Source organism: Aotus nancymaae, unplaced genomic scaffold (genome assembly GCF_030222135.1).
Source record: "Aotus nancymaae isolate 86718 unplaced genomic scaffold, 86718_ANA_hifiasm-v0.15.2.pri h1tg000089l, whole genome shotgun sequence".
In the NCBI taxonomy this organism is placed as follows: Eukaryota; Metazoa; Chordata; class Mammalia; order Primates; family Aotidae; genus Aotus; species Aotus nancymaae.
The window spans coordinates 5,253,166-5,269,548 of NW_026988504.1; the positions used below are offsets into that span (position 1 = coordinate 5,253,166).

The 16,383-nt window shown below is 50.6% G+C and overlaps 1 protein-coding gene across 12 annotated transcripts in view; it reads right to left on the minus strand.

Annotated features, from left to right (window-relative positions):
• The window catches only part of TNRC6C (trinucleotide repeat containing adaptor 6C), a 139,148-nt gene extending 137,527 nt beyond the window's left edge, over positions 1–1,621 (minus strand). For 11 of the 12 annotated variants that reach the window (XM_012453620.3, XM_064369393.1, XM_012453617.3 and 8 more), the window contains exon 1: positions 193–220. The gene's annotated coding sequence lies outside the window, so the exon portion shown is untranslated. Of the gene's footprint in view, positions 1–192; positions 221–1,598 lie in introns of those variants that run through there. The other variant, XM_064369392.1, reaches the window with a different exon arrangement.
• Positions 1,622–16,383: the final 14,762 nt, after the last annotated feature.

Genomic DNA, 16,383 nt, shown 5'->3' on the forward strand with positions numbered 1-16,383 from the left:
CGCACACACGCGTCCCGGCCCCGGCTGCTTCCCGCCGTTCCCCTCCAAACCCGGCCGGCCGGGGGCCCGGCGCCGCACGCGGGTCGCTCGGGGCCAGCGCCCGCCCCGGCTCGGCTCGGCCGAACAAAGGGCCCGCGAACCTCCGGGCAAACTTGCGGCGGCGGCGAGGAGCGAACGGGCGGCCACGCTCACCTGGGCTCCGTCCCGGGCAGTGGCGGCAGCGGCTCCGCGGGGCTCCGGCGGTGCGGGCCTGGCGGTGGCGGCGACACGAACCACCCAGGGGCCTCGGGGGTGCGCGGGCGGCGGGGGCCCGCTCAGCGCCGGCGCCGCGGGCTCAGGTCCCAGCGCGGGCGGCGGCGGCGGCGGCGGCGGCGCGGGCGGGTGGGCGGCGGCGCGTCTCCGCAGGTCCAGGTCCGGCCCCGGCGACGCCGCGACGCGTCCTCCTCCTCACGCCCGGCGGGACGAGGCTCCGGCGCGGCCCGGGTCCTAGGCGGCGGCGGCGGCTGCGGACGGCTGGGCGCGGGGCCGCTCCGCTCCCTCCGCCTCCGGCTCTGGCGGGCCCGCGGCGGCGGCTGCGGTGACGGCGGCGGGAGCGCGGCGGGCGCGAGGACAGTCCTGTCAGGGGGCGGCCCGGGCGGCGCTCAAGGCTGCGCGGCGGGGCCGACGGCGGCGGCTGCTGGTCCCGGGGCCGTCGCGCTGAGGTGCGGAGCTGCCACCGCGGCCATCTTGTTGCTCTAACTGACAAGAACCCCCCTCCCCCCGCTACAGCCAGACGGGGCGCTCGCGCCCCCTTCCCCGCCCCGCGTTGGCCTCCAACAGGAAGTCGTCCCGGCCCCTGGCACGTGACTCCCACCGTATCTGCATACCGGAGGGCGAATTGGCCAATCGGCGCTCTGCGCTTGAGCTCCTCCCCCGCGCGCCCCTCCCCGGCCCATTGGCTCTTCGGCCAGGCCACGCCTCCTCCTTACCACCTTAATACCCACCCGCCCGCCCTGTGGTTGCCTACACCGCGCAGGGAGCGCGCCGGGGTGCGAGCCGCGCGCTCTCCGCCTGTCCCGGAGGCGCGCCAGTCCTGAGAGCTCGCGCTACTCTGTGGGGTGCTTGGAGACCCGCCTGGGGTCCTTCGCCGCCGCCGCCGGCCCTCCGGTCCCTGGGCGCTGTGGCTCCGCGTTAGAGTACTGGCGGGAGGGGCGCCGACCCGGATCTCCGCCTCCGCTGGGTTCTCGCGGCCAGCGCCCTGCGGCGCCCGGGCTTTGCGCTGTTATTTCGCCCGACGGCGTTGGCATTCTTTGCGGCGGCGTCCGGCGCCCGCACCGGCGCGCGTCCCGCTCGTGCAGTGCACACGCCCTGCACCGCCCCACGTTGCACACACACGCACACGAGCCCGTAGGTCCCCGGAGCCTCCCGCTCACCCCGCGCCTCCCGGCCCGCCCTTGCGCTCAGTGGCTCCCCAGGGAGCGCCCAGCTGCGAGCAAAACAAGCCTCGCCGCGAAACAGTGCCCCGGGGAGACCGCCCTTTCCCCGGAGCACAGACACCCCGCCCCCACCGCGCGAGCCTTCGGTCCGGGCCGAACCCGGGCGGTCCGGGCGCTACGCACCCCGCGATTCCTCCCCGCTGCTCGGGGCGCCGCCGCGATCCTCCATTCCACGGCTCCTCCTCGATATCCATTATTTATTAGTGGTAGGTGAGGTCACGCTCAATGTGCAAGTCGAAAAGTCCGTTTTTAACTTTCGGTTCGAGCCAGGAGAAGATTTTGAAACCAAGAATTTTCTCCATTTTCATGCGAGGTCGCAGAAGCAGGCGAGCTTTTCCCCCGTCGCTCGGAGGAGGTTCAGCGGTGCTACTTGGAAGTTGGTATTGGAAGAGGCCATTCCCTGTCTACGTGTCCCCGTCTTGAAGAGGAGATAATAACACACTAGTACTTTCGCAATGCAATTTTGTTACCGCAAGTGTCATGCTTTGAAACGTCTGTGGATGAAAGAGACAAATTCCTCGCCCTCGTTTCCCTTCAGGGTCGCATGAGCTCCTTTCTTCTTACTGCCATATTTTCAGCCCTCTGGTAGTTAGATTCACGAACCAGCCCTCTAAAGGGTCGTCAAATGTCTGCTGTGTTGTGTATTTCCCCTCCCAAGAACCCACATCCCTTAGAAGGATCTGAAGGCAGACGGAGCTGGCATGGAGGCTTCCGCCTATTCATTTTATGTACATTCATTTAATTCCCGACTGCGGAGAACCTGCCTCCTTTGTATTTCTCAAAGGTAGAGGTATTATCACATGTTCCAGAAGGGAGTGCAAAATAACATCGTCACAACAGGCAGCGCCCACGAAGTAGACTGCTACATAAATGAGGAATCCAGGTACCTGGGTGGACCAATCATTGTGATCAGCAGAACTTCACTTTTTGGAAAATTGAACCAAGATACATTTTTAGCATTGTCTTTGACTTTGGGTTTGTGGCTCTCGCCTCTCCAGTTCCTCTCTGGTTCCCTTTCTTATCCCTCAGGCAAAAATCGTCCTCTTCTCCAATGATATTAGACTCTCAGCACCGAGAAGCAGCACAACTCTAGATACTGTATGTTCTGAACCCCAAACTGGACTCGTAGTCTGGCATGTGGACCTGGGGCAGTAGAGAGAATATTTGAAACTAAAGCTGACCCAGAGACGTTGAGGCGTATGGTGGCCATGAATCTTAAGACTGCAGAGCAGCGTCACTAGTTAGTGGTCGTTTGGACTGATAAAATATGAGTAGGAACGCCCAGCAAAACTGTAAAATGGGTACTTCATGTTTGGGGTTGCTCATCCTCTTACCAGCCCTGCCACCACCACCTTACAACTGAGGTATAAATTGATCATCTATTAAAAATGGGCAAAACCAACAAAATTACGTTTACGAGGATTCAATGTTAAATGTATCTCTTAAGTTAAAATGTCAGCTAATTGAGGACAAATGAAGAAGCCCTAGCTGGAGACAAGGTCATGTAAAAAATTCTAGTTTTAGATGACCACATGCTCAACAAGGCTAAATGTGTGAAATAGTTTGTTTAAAACAACAACAACACTACATTAAAATAGTGTCCAGTTTGGCTGGGCGCACTGGCTGACACTTGTAATCTCAGCACTTTGGGAGGCCGAGGCAGGCGGATCACCTGAGGTTGGGAGTTTGAGAGCAGCCTAGCCAACATGGTGAAACCCCGTCTCTACTAAAAATACAAAAATGAGCTGGCGTGGTGGCAGGTGCCTGTAATCCCAGCTATTTAGGAGGGTGAGGCAGGAGGATCACTTGAGCCTGGGAGGCGGAGGTTGCAGTGAGGTGAGACTGTGCCATTGCACTCCAGCCTGGGCAACAAGAGTGAAACTCCATCTCAAAAAAATAAAATAGTGTTGAGTTTAAGATACTGTCCTCTGAGCTGGCCAGATCCCAAACGGAGTATTTTGGCCAGTTCTGGGCACTATGGTGCAAGAAAGAAATTGACAAAGTTAGAGACTGACTGGGGATACAGTCAGTTGTTGGTGGACATCCTCCAGTCTTTGACCAACAGCTGAAGTGGCAGAAGAGATTGGGGCAGGGAAGAAGAGACAAAGAAGACAGGAAGGCTGTCTTCAGATATTTTTAAAACTCCCATATACAAATAGGCACAGATATATTCCGTGAGATCCTAAGAGGCCAACCTGAGATCAGTGGGTGGTAGGCATTAGGCAAATTTTGGTTCTCTTCAAGTATACACTACACCCTACAAAATGGAGTTTCTATCAAATGGCGTTATTAATAGAATCTCCATTTTGTAGGGTGCAGTGTATACTGCTCGGGGGATGGGTGCACCAAAATCTCACAAATCACCAATAAAGAACTTACTTGTGTAACCAAATACCACCTGTACCCCAACAAGCTATATAAAAAAAAAAAAACTCCATTTTGAAAGGTAGCAAGATCCACATTTATGCAGGGGTTTAAGCAGAAAGACAGGATGATCACGTCCCTGTCTCCATGGCTATTGCAAAACAGAGGACTGTGGTGAGCAGAAGTGTTGACTAGCTCAGAGGTTCCCAAAGTATGTTCCCTGGACCAGTGGCATTGGCTTCATCTAGGAGCTTGTTAGAAGTACGACTTCTCAGACCCCACTGTCACACCCAGTGAATCAGAACCTCTGGGGATGCGGCCCAGGTATCTGCATCTTAGCCAGCCCTCCAGGGGATTCTGAGGAGCACGAAAACTGGAGAAGAGTAATAAAGGCAGCTTTTTGGGGGGCTGTATTTGCGTATAATACCCCTCCCCATGCCCAGCCACTTCCTACCACACACTGGTGCCTGAATTACTCCATCCTCCTATTTCTGTTGATTTTACACGTATAATTTGCATCCTAATGACGGACTCTTAAAGGGAAAAGCTTCAGGACTCCAACACATGATTGCTTTTCAATGAAAATGTAAGAAAGCTGGGCTCAGCTCTCCCTGCTTGTCACCGATAGATAACAAGTGAATTGCCTTAGCAAAATGTGATAAATTTACAGAGGCCTTTCAGACAAGCAGCAAGGCGTAGGGCGTTGGTTCTCAAACTTTCTGTTGATGAGAATCACCAGGGTAGCTTGTTTGAATTACAAATTCACCTTAGGTCCAGATGAGGCCCATGAATCTGCATGTCTAATCAGCTCCCCAAGTGATTCTGATGCCCTTGTCCTCCCACTACGCTGAGAATAATATTGGAATAGAACCTTAAAATAAGAGTGACGGTGAGTCTCAACTCCACTGCTCACTAATTGTCTGACCTCAGGCGAGTTTCTGGGCCTCTGACTTCTCCTTTGTACTCCTCACTGAGTTAGAGATACTCACTGAATATTTATGGCCATGTATTACGTGCCAGGCAGTGAACTAGGTGCCAGGGATTTAAAGCGGCAAGCGGTGCTTGAGCTATGATGACACTGCAGTGAGTCAGAAGAGACTCGGGTCATTCTGAAGCGCTCAGGAGGACTGCTCCAAGGGCCTCAGATCTAAGTCTTGAAAGATGCGAGGGAAGCAGTGATAGGTCAGAAGCTGATGGAAGGGCACTGAAGAAAGAGGGAATGTGTAAAGGAAACCAAAGAGAGCTTACGGCGCGGCACTTTCAGGAGGCGGGAAGACGTCAGTGGGGCTGCAACAACCCGGGTATGAGGCGAAGGGAGAGAAGAGCAGAGGCCAGATTATTATGATTAGTTTTGGAGAGGAGATGGAGCCTCACTCTGTCACCCAGGCTGGAGTGCAATGGCGTGATCTGGGCTCACTGCAATCTCTGCCTCCTAGGTTCAAGCAATTCTCCTGCCTCAGCCTCCCGAGTAGCTGGGATTACAGGCGCACGCTGCCATGCCCTGCTAATTTTTTGTATTTTAGTAGAGATGGGGTTTCACTGCGTTACCCAGGCTGGTCTCGAACTCCTGAGCTCGGACAATCCGCCTGCTTTGGCCTCCCAAAGTGCTGGGATTGTACGTGTGAGCCGCAACACCTGAGACCAGATTATTAATACAAGGAGCGTCTCATGTGGCCTTGAGGAGTTCGGACTTTGTCCTTAAGGCAATGTGGAGCTCTTGGATGACTCCAGACATTATCACCCTTGACTGTCAGAGGGACCTCCCTGCGAACATTGTGGCGAATGACACGGAGAAGGAAGGGCCGGGGTTGAGGTGATGGCAGGGGCTAAGCAGCCTGCACAGTTCTGCAGCCAGGAAACTAGAACTTACGGAAGCCCCCACAGTAGCAATCAAGGTGAAACGGAGAAAATCTGCTGGAAAGATAACTTTAACGGCACCTCTCGGGGACTCGTGGTCAGACGTATCTGGGGGGTAAGGAGGCTGGTGAAGGACGTTGCCCCATTGTCTTTCTCAATGAGAAAGCGTGGATGCTGAGGCAGGGACTGTGGAAGGAGGAGTAGGCTGAGCTTGAGGTTTTAGGGGGGCCCCTGAGAGGAAGGGGTGAGCCTGGTTTGGTACATTTGGAGTTGCAGGCACCTGGGGCATGTCAAGTGGTGAGGGTCAGACGTGGGGAGTCTGGGCTGGAGAAGTCTCTCGGGGACAGTCTGCACCGGGCTAGAAGTTAAGGCAGGATCATAGATGATGAGCTTGGGGAATAGGGGTGAGAAGGGACGGTGAGAAGGCTGCGTGCCGAGCCTGAGGAGCAGCAAAGGCAGAAGAAAACCCTAAAGGAGTCAGAAGGGACAGCCAGAGATGCTGAATCCCACAGATGCCCATTCAACTAGAGGGGCCACAAGGGGAACGGGGTTGAGGAAGGAGCAGGTGGCCAACAGTGTCCATGCGGGAAGGGCAGGGACGCACCGATGGAATCAGGCAGCCTCGAGGTCATTTTCTCCTCAGGAGGCAGAGCAGGGCTGGCAGGAGGCTATAAGGTGAGAGGGAGGCTGGAGGTGAGGACTGAGAGTGAAGACGGACCAGGCTTTTCAGTTCGGCCATTGTTACAGGTTGAAATGTGACCCCCAAAAAGATACGTTGAAGTCCTAACTCCCCACACCTCAGAATGTAACGTTATTTGGGGATAGTCTTTGCAGGTAAAGTCAAAGCAAAGTCTTAGGGTGGTTCCTAATCCAATGTGACTGTGTCCTTTATAAAAAGGGGAAATTTGGACACGGAGACACAGACGGGGAGGAGCCCATGTGAGGATGAAGGCAGAGATCGGGGTGATGCTTCCAGAAGCCAAAGAACACCAAGGATCGCCAGCAGGCCACGAGAAGCTAGGGAAAAGGCCTGGGACAGGTCCTCCCTCCGAGCCTTTAGAAGAACCCAGCACTGCTGGCACCTTGATCTTGGGCTTCCGGCCTCCAGAACTGGGAGAGAAGAAGTTTCTGTTGCTGAAGCCACCCAGTGTGTGATACTTGTTATGACAACCCCAGGACACTCACACTATGAAAGGAAGGGACGGGACTAAAGGCCAACGTGAGACCAAGAACGTGGATTTGGTTCAGTGTTTTGTTTTGTTTGTAAAGGGAGATACTCAAGCAGTGAACGTGCTGAGAAGAGTCAGCCAGAGGAGAGGACCCAGGTGGGGACGATGGTCTAAAGGGGTTGAGTATGGAGTAAAAACGGTCTTTGGACACATGGTGGAGGCGGGACCCTGCAATGGTGCAGGGAGAGGATCACTTCTGCTGCTGAGACCAGAAGAGGCAATAGAGACAGCTGCAGAGGCAGGTAAGTCTACGTGTGTGTGTGTGTGTGTGTGCATGCATGTGAGTGTGTGTACACGTGAGTGCTTGTGTGTGTGTGCACATGTGTGTGTGAACTTGTATGTGTGCATGCATGCATGTGTTGGGGAATTGTCTGTAAAAAATGGAGGACGTTATACCCAGTCTTCTTTATTTTTTCGTTGAAGTTGAAAGTGGCCTAAGATTTCTTCTAGATCTGAAGTTCTGTTTCTAGGTATTGAGTACAAATTATCGTTTTATTTTAAATGCGTTGCTTTTAAATTTACCGTTCCTGGTATACGAAACCTAAGAGAAGAACATACACCTTGTATCTTTGCCTATTATTAACGCAAATTCCAGCCTCCAAACTGTATAGGACCACATATCTAAACTATGAAAGGCATGTTTCATTTGCCTTTGCGTCTTTGGGTCTGAATCACAGAGTGACACTTTCAATGTTTCTGAGGCAAGGCTTGGTCAGCGCTTGGACACTACAAAGTCCTCTCTTTCACTGGGTCTGTTCCTAGAAGGCTCAGGGGTAAAAATCTGTAGGGGGCAACTGGGTATGGAAGAGGAGGTGACTGATGAAGCCACGATGAGAACGTCACTTGTCCAGGGGGGCTCAGGCACGGAAAACAGCCTCATTTATCTGGACCCTGTGATACTGGGCAGATGGTTTTGGGGGCACTGCAGTTGATTCGATCCAGTTCTGCAAAACCAGCTACCTGGTGTCTCAGGGAGAGAGATGAGGTGGTTCAGGCTGCGGGCTCTCATGGAAAGGAGGGTTGCTCGTGGGCTGTTACCCAGATGCGCTTCTCTGTGCCCCAATTCAGCCAACAGAGCTCATGATAAATTAGAAATAAGGCTTTGTGTCAACAGCCAGTAACTTTTGGGTTTGCCGTCTGAGTGAACGCCTCATTCCAGGGTTAGCTCCTTCAGTCTTCATTAATTAAGCAAATACTTGCAAGCACCTGGCATCGGCAAAGCCCTGCAGACTTTCCAAGCTCACCTGGCTACCCTCCTGTCCTCCCTCCAGAGCCACTGATGGTCAGAGCAAGGACGTGAAAAAGGTAGACACAATTTTACCTCCCCATTCTCCTTGTTCTCTTTTCTGTAACATCACCCTCCATAACCTACTATTTGCGTCTTACTGTGTTAGTGGTTTATCTTAAGACTGTCAGCTTGAACAGTCGTAAGACTCTTCACTGATGTATTTTAAGCACCTAGAACAGAGCCGGCACCAGGTGCTCCATAAATATTTTTGCTCAATTAATGAATTAAGATAAATGGATTAACATCATAAGAAAGTTAATGTGCATGTGCTGTAGGAGAAATCACAGCTAGGTATTAGGTGTGAGGGGTGGGTCAGGGAAAGGCCGTGAGGGATTTGGGATCTAAGATGGCTTTAGAGGGATGGATAGGGTTCCTTCTTTCCTTCCTTCTCTCTTCCTGTCCTGTCCTTTCCTTCCCTCCCTCCCTCCTTCCTTCCGTCCGTCATGTTCTCTTCCTTCCTCTTCACTCTTCGTTTTTTCCTTTATCTTAGTAGTGTATCAATTATTCAGAGACTCAGAACAACACACAGAAGAAATAACAGCAATTTGACATTTATTTATTAATTATGAATTTTCTGAGATGGCATCTCTGTCACCCAGGCTGGAGTGCAGTGCCTCAATCTCGGCTCATTGCAACCTCTGCCTCCCGGGTTCAAGTGATTCTTCTGCCTCAGCCTCCTGTGTAGCTGGGACTATAGGCGTGTGCCCCTACGCTTGGCTCTTTTTTTTGTTTTTAGTAGAGATGGGGTTTCGCCATGTTGACCAGGCTAGTCTCAAACTCCTAACCTCAAGTGATCCACCTGCCTCAGCCTCCCAAAGTGCTGAGATTATAGGCGTGAGCCACCGTGCCCAAACCAGAAATTCAACAGTTACAACTGAAATTTCCTGAGACTTTTGTAGAGCCCAATTTAAAAAAATCTTTAATATATTATATATTTTCAATTTTTTCCCTCTCTCAAGTAAACCAAAATGTATGCTTGATTGTGAGTAGACAATGAAAAGGACTATTTTAGTTATCTGTTGCTGGGAAACAAGTTATTCCAACATTTAGCAGCTTAAGACAACAAACACGTGTGCCTCACACAGTTTCTGAGAATCAGGAATCCAGGAGTAGCCTTGCAGAGTGAGTCTTTCGTGAGGTTGCAGTCAAGTGTTGACCTGGTCTGTAACTCCAAAGATGTGCCCAGGCTGGAGCGTCTTCTCCGGAGGTACTCACATGGCCATGGGAAGGAGGTTTCGGTCCCTTGCCACAGGGACAGCTCCACAGGGCCACTCATGACACGGCTCACCCCCAAGTGAGGAGTCCAAGAGTTAAAGCACCATGGCTGAAGGCAAAGTCCTTCATAATCGAATATCAGACGCACACCGCTTCTGCCTGATGCCATTGGTCACACACACCAACTGTGGCACGGTGTGGAAGGGGACCGCACAGGGTGTGAGTGCCAGGAGGTGGAACTCCTTGGGGCCATTTTTGGAGACTGGCTTCCATACAACAAATTCACATTGAAACCGAATGCCACGAGGTCATCTGGGCTCATTCCCATCACATACAATTCAAAGTCATGGCGTCATAACGTGTCCTGGCTTTTAAGGTTCTGGCTGAATTCTTGGCCAGGTAGGGGCATGGGTTTGCTGGGAATGCCATGTTTTTGGGATTTCCTTCATCTTCCTGAGTGGATTTCCTTTTTCTTATATCAATGCAGTTGGACCCTCTGACGAAGGTCCCATCTAACTCTCATTCAGTTCAAGTGGTTCAATCAGTGGATGGCTACAAAAAAGAGAAAGTCTTCAAAGAGGAGACGACATTTGCACCTGAAAAGCTCCACCGTGTTGAGATGGATGGAATGTGTCTCATCAGATGTACAGAACTAAGGGGTGATGTCAAGATCCGGTTATGGTGCTTACAGAAGGCTCCTGTTAGGAGGCAGAAACCAAGCAGTTTGGCTAAGTAAGTGAACCACTGGGCTGAGCTAAGAGTTTGGATGTGTTTCTGCAGGTGGTGAATCCGGCAGAGATGGCTCCACCCAAACCCGTACCACACTTCCCCAGTGTGAGTTTCCACTGAGAAGGAGCATCTATATCCAGCCAGGACTACATTTCCCCGACCCCTTCTCTTCTGGGCAGGGCCAGTGACCAGTTCTGGACAAAGGAATGTGAGCTGAAGTGATGTGATTCACGTCCACACAAAGGCAATTGGGAGGCGGCTGTGCCCCCTCCTGCCTGGTTGCAGAGGACCCAGTAGATGGAAGAGCCTCAAAAGGAAAAGGGCTCATGTCCCTAAAGTTCAAGAGGGAAACATCTCCTAAAAACCAGGAACACCAGATGAGTGAACAGTGCACATGCGTTAGGTGAAGCCACTGCGAGTTTAGGTTTGTCTGTTATAGCAGCTACCCCTCTCCTAACACACAGTAGGAAACTTCATAGTCTTTCGACAGGGATTGCAAAAGTCTTAGGAAGATGGATATGCCGTGGACAGGCAGGATGGCGTGATACGGGGACGGAAACGCTGAGGGTAAGAGGTGAGTTAGGAAGCTGTTACAGGGTTGTGATGGGATAAAACCTGAAGGACCCTAGCATCCCCATCCCTGCCTGTTTCACAGCAGAATTTACAGAAAAGACAAACGTAATGATAACCTTATTTGTCTTTGCTTATTACACACCAGACATTATGTGCTTTATATACATTACCTCTTTTCATATTTTCAGTTCTTATTTAAATGTTTTTCTTGCTATATTGTATGCATTAAAAACAGTGTGTTTTTTTTGAGATGGAGTCTCAATCTGTCACCCAGGCTGGAGTGCAGTAGTGGCATTGTAGTTCACCGTAGTGCCAACCTCCCAGGCTCAGGTGATCCTCTTGCCTCAGTCTCCCAAGCAGCTAGGACTACAGGTGTGTGCCATCAGGACCAGTTACATCTTTTGACTTTTTGTAGAGATGGGGGTCTCACTTTGTTGACCAGGCTGGTCTCCAACTCCTAGGCTCAAGTGATCCTCCCGCCTCAGCCTCCCAAAGTGTTGGGATTACAGACATGAACCACCACGCCCGACCTTAAAAACAGTTTTAAAATGCAAACTAATTCATGGATATAGTTTTATTTTATCATTGTTATTATTATTTGGAGACAGAGTCTCACTCTGTTGCCCAGGCTGGAGTGCGGTGGTGTGATCTTGGCTCACTGCAACCTCTGCCTCCTGGGTTCATGATTCTCCTGCCTCAGCCTCTTGAGTAGCTGGGATCACAGGTATGCACCACCATACCCAGTTATTTATTTATTTATTTATTGGTATTTTTAGTAGAAATAGAGTTTTACCATGTTGGCCAGGCTGGTCTTGAACTCCTGGCCTCAAGCAATCCACCCGCCTCTGTCTCTCAAAGTATTGGGATTACAGGCCTGAGCCACCACGCCCATGTATATAGTTTTAAAAGACAATCACATATTACTAGTTTGGAAACAAAATAAGCAAAAAAAACCACCCCTGTCTTATGCCCTGCAAGCCGCCTCACTCTCAATTGCTACCCCTGGAGGCAATTACTTTCAAATCCTTTATTTGTTTCTTCTGCCATTTACCTTAATGTTTCTAAATAATGTGCTCATTCTCTTCCTTCTTGATTTTCCTATTTTAACATCATGACATCATACTCTAGAGGATGAGGATGTACACCACCTCCCATCATCCTGTACACTTCCCCTCCCTCAGATGGGTGAGATTTCAACATCAGAATTAGGAGTACATTTTCTAGACAGGCAAACCAAGCAAACATGGCAGTAGTTAGAATAGTATGTAGGTTATCCACAGAAGGTTAGAAGGAAACAAAGCTAGAAAGGGAAGTTGGAACCAGGAGAGCCACCAGGCTAGGGAATTAGAACTTAATCTAAGCTGGATGCAGTGGCTCATGCCTGTAATCCCTGTAGTTTGGGAGGCTGAGGTGGGCAGATCATCTGAGGTCAGGGTTTGAGACCAGCCTGACTAACATGGAGAAACCCCATCTCTACTAAAAAATACAAAAAACCCACAAAAATTAGCTGGGTGCGGTGGCTCACACCTGTAATCCCAACTATACTCGGGAGACTGAGGCAGGAGACTTGCTTGAACCCAGGAGGCGGAGGTTGTGGTAAGCTGAGATCGCACCATTGTACTCCAGCCTGGGCAACAAGAGCAAAATTCCACCTCAAGAAAAAAAAAAAAAAAGAACTTAATCTATTGTGTTGCAGGGAGCCATTGAAGGTTTAAGGCAGGAAGTGACGTGAGCAAAGCTGTAGCAGAGGATGGCTATCCAGGCAGCATCCGGATAGGGTGGATCGGAGCAAGGATCATATGACCGTCCAAACATTCATCGATGCGTTTGTTCTATCGACTTTCTCATCTCCATTTACACGGGAGCCCGGGTTAATGCCCTCTCTCCCACTGGATTGTGGGTTCTGCACTGGCTCTTCTAGTTGTTACTGTCTTAGCACTGGCATAGTGGCTGGCACACGTTAGGTGTTTAACGAATGTTTGTTGAAGGAAGGGAAGACAGCTGTTGGTAATGTGGACATAAGTAGGGAGGTGGCCATGATGAGAGACCTGGAGCCTGTTTAGAGAGACATGAACTTGACTGCTAACTGAAAGGCAGCAGATTGGGGTGTCAAAGTGGCTCCAGATAGAGCCCAGGGGAGTGACGGTTTCAGGAACATGGCTAGGAGGGTTCAGGGGAGTTGGTGAACAGTCAGATGATAGTTTGCCTTTAGGAATATTTGATTAAAGAAATCGCATACCACTTCAGCCTGTCATTCAAGTCAACACAAGGGAGCCTCAATCTGGTCTCAACCAAGACACTTCCACAGTTGTTATTCCAGATGTCGTGGCGTTCAGCTCAGCTGCCTGCTGCGCTCCGACCATGCGGCTGGATTCCCACTCATTTCCTTTTGGCTGCTTTACTAAGTGACCAACTGATTCCGCCTCAACAGACCAGGTCCAGTTGGCTCACCGTTGCATCCCCAGTGTGCGGTGTGTAACAGGTGCTCAATAAATACTTATCGGATGAATGTCTGACTTTCCGTTTGTATTATTATTTTTTATTTCAATAGTTTTGGGGGTACAGGTAGTTTTTGGTGACATGGATGAATTCTATAGTGGTGAATTCTGAGATTTAGCACAGCTATCACCAGAGCAGTGAACACTGCACCCAACCTCCCCAACCCCAAGTCCCCAAAGTCCATAATATCACTCCGTGTCTTTGCATCCTCACAGCTTAGCTCCCACTTATAAGTGAGAACATGTGGCATTTGGGTTTCCATTCCTGAGTTACTTCACTTAGAAGAGTGGCCTTCAGCTCTGTCCAACTTGCCGCAAAAGACACGATTTTGTTCCTTGCTATGACCGAGCACTCTTCCATGGTGTATAGACACCTCGTTTTCTTTATCTACTCGATGGTCAGTGGGTGCTTAAATTGGTCCCATATCTTTGCAGTTGTGAATCTTACTGCTACAAACGTGCATGTGCATGTGTCTTTTTCAAATAATGACTTCTGATCCTTTGAGTAGATACCCAGTAGTGTTGGATTGAATGGTTAGATCTACTTTTAGTTCTTTGAGGGCTCTCCTTACTGTTTTCCGTAGAAGCTGTATTAATTTAGAACCCGTGATTTTCTGTACCAGACATTACTGACTTCCCTCTTTGTGTGGGTGTCAAGGGAGGTGCCGTCAAGATGGCACTAGAACTGAAGAGGAGGTGTGTATCAGGGGATCAAGGGAGGGGCAGTGCTCCGGGCTCAGGGTTCCGTGTACGCAAAGGTGAAGGAGCCGGTTTGGGCAATGGAAGCAGATTCTTTCAGTTGGTCATTTGGGAACGATTCTAATCTCAGAACTCACCTGCAATTCTTGTTAAAAGCAACAGGTTGAATAATTTGAGGAGCAGGGCCATGGAGAGAAATTCACTGACTTCATGCGGCTGCCCAAGATGCGGTGTGGCGTCAGTCCGTTGATGCCCTGGGAATGAGGGCAGGTTTACCCGGAGCCAGTCCCAGTGTTGCCAGTCTCCTGGGACCCAAGTGCGCTCCCCTCCTCCTGGGGACAGGTTCTGCCCTTGGACTAATGGGAAGAAGCTCTGGGGAGGTGCCTTGTGCTGATGCTCAAGGAACAAAGCCTTTATTTTGGAGAGCATGACTCGGGTGATTATCTTCAATACCTGCCTCATCGGTAGCTAGGCTGCCAGGGCCAGTGTCCCTCAGAGATTTGGGATGACGGCATCTACCAACAAGTCCACCTTCCTTCAAGGGGACTGTGCGAGGTGCCATGTTGAGCCCTACAGGACAAAATGTGTAGACTCGTGTGTGTGTGTGTGTGTGTGTGTGTGTGTGTGTGTGTACCTCCCTCGCCAGAAGTGGGGTAAGAACTCCAAACCCAAACTGGTGAAATTCAGAGGTTGCCAAACCTCTAAACGTGGCACCTGGTATAGCCTGGAGCTGGCCAGGAGGTCCTGGGTGTTCACCTCTCATAACCGGGGCAGGGTCTCCGGCTGCCAATTGTCAGACCAGGGGCATAGGCTGCCACCGGAACGAGGGAGAGGCTAGACAGTGAAGTCCTGCCCTAGCCTGTCACCTCAGCACCGCTCGCTCGTTTATTTTTGTTTATGTTTTTCTTTCCAACTGTAGCATAATACACACACTCGTTATGAAACAGTGTAGAGAATATAGAAGGATAGGAAGAACAACTGCCGCTCAAAGAAGCCTATGTTGACATTTAAAAAAGTTTCCTCCCAGACTCATATCTTAGCATAATTTTTAAAAAATCTATAGGTGTGCTCACACTTTACAAGATGTTTGAATTACTCTGTGAGGAAAAGAGGAACATGTTTAGTCTAGGAGTAAGAAACTTTTTCCCATTATAATCTTTCATGTTATTTAGTAAGTTCTTTGTAGGAATCATTTTAATAGCCGGCATATGGTTTCATCAAATGAATTTGCCATAATTTACGTAGGGAAACTTCCACTAGACGTTAGATGCAGGACTCTGAATCCAAGTCCTCCTCTCTTGGGACTGGACATGTGGATGTCGTTTAGTGATGCCAGTGACAGCGATGGAAAGGGTGCATTTGAAGGGCTCAGCATTGTTTTGCTACAAATGCATTTTAGAAAATATGCCTCCCCAGGCGGGGCATGGTGGCTCACGCCTGTAATGGCAGCCAAGGCAGACAGATCACCCGAGGTCAGGAGTTCGAGACTGCCTGGCCAACATGGCAAAACCTTGTCTCTACTAAAAATACAAAACTTAGCCGGGCGTGGTGGCTGGAGTCTGTACTACATGGGAGGCTGAGGCAGGAGGATCGTTTGAACCCGGGAGGTGGAGGTTGCAGTGAGTCATAATTGCACCACTGCACTCCAGCCCGGACAACAGAATGAGACTCTGTCTCAAAAATAAAAAGAAAGAAAACGTGCCTTCCTTTCAGTTAGTGCCTTCACCCACTTAACAATTGAAATTTGCCCCTGAAGAGCAGGTTGTAGTAACTGCTGCTTTTCTGGGGCGCCGGGGTGGGGGTGAGGGGGGCGGGGCTGATCTTATTTCTATTAGTTTTTTTTTTTTTGAGACAGTCTTGCTGTGTCGCTAGGCTGGAGTGCAGCGGCACTATCTCGGTCACTGCAACCTCCGCCTCCTGGTTCAAGTGATTCTCCTGCCTCAGCCTCCCGAGTACCCGGGACTACAGGCACCTGTCACCACACCTGGCTAGTTTTTTGTATTTTAATACAGATAGGGTTTCACCATGTTGGCCAGGATGGTCTCGATCTCCTGACCTCGGAATCTACCTGCCTTGTCCTCCCAAAGTGCTGGGATTACAGGCGTGAGCCACGGCGCCCCACTATTTCTATTAGTCTTTACTTTTAAAACAGGCCAAGTAAGTGGGCCAGCTTTCTTGAGAGAAGTCGAACTAAAGCAGTTTTGATGTTGCATTTGGGGGGTCTCTGCCACTGGGCAGAGCTTCTTTCTGGGGTGCAGGGACACCGCTTGTGTTGCTCATGAAGGCCTGTGTTGCTTCTGTGACCGGCCCATGGAGGCAATGGATTCGCATGTTGGTGGGAACATTTCCCTGCCCAGCCAGGAAGCCTTTGACAGGCTCAATTTACCTGCTGCTTCTGCCAAGCCCAACTTCCTCCTCCAGCCTGCAGGAGGAGATCTGCAGGACCTCAGAGGCAG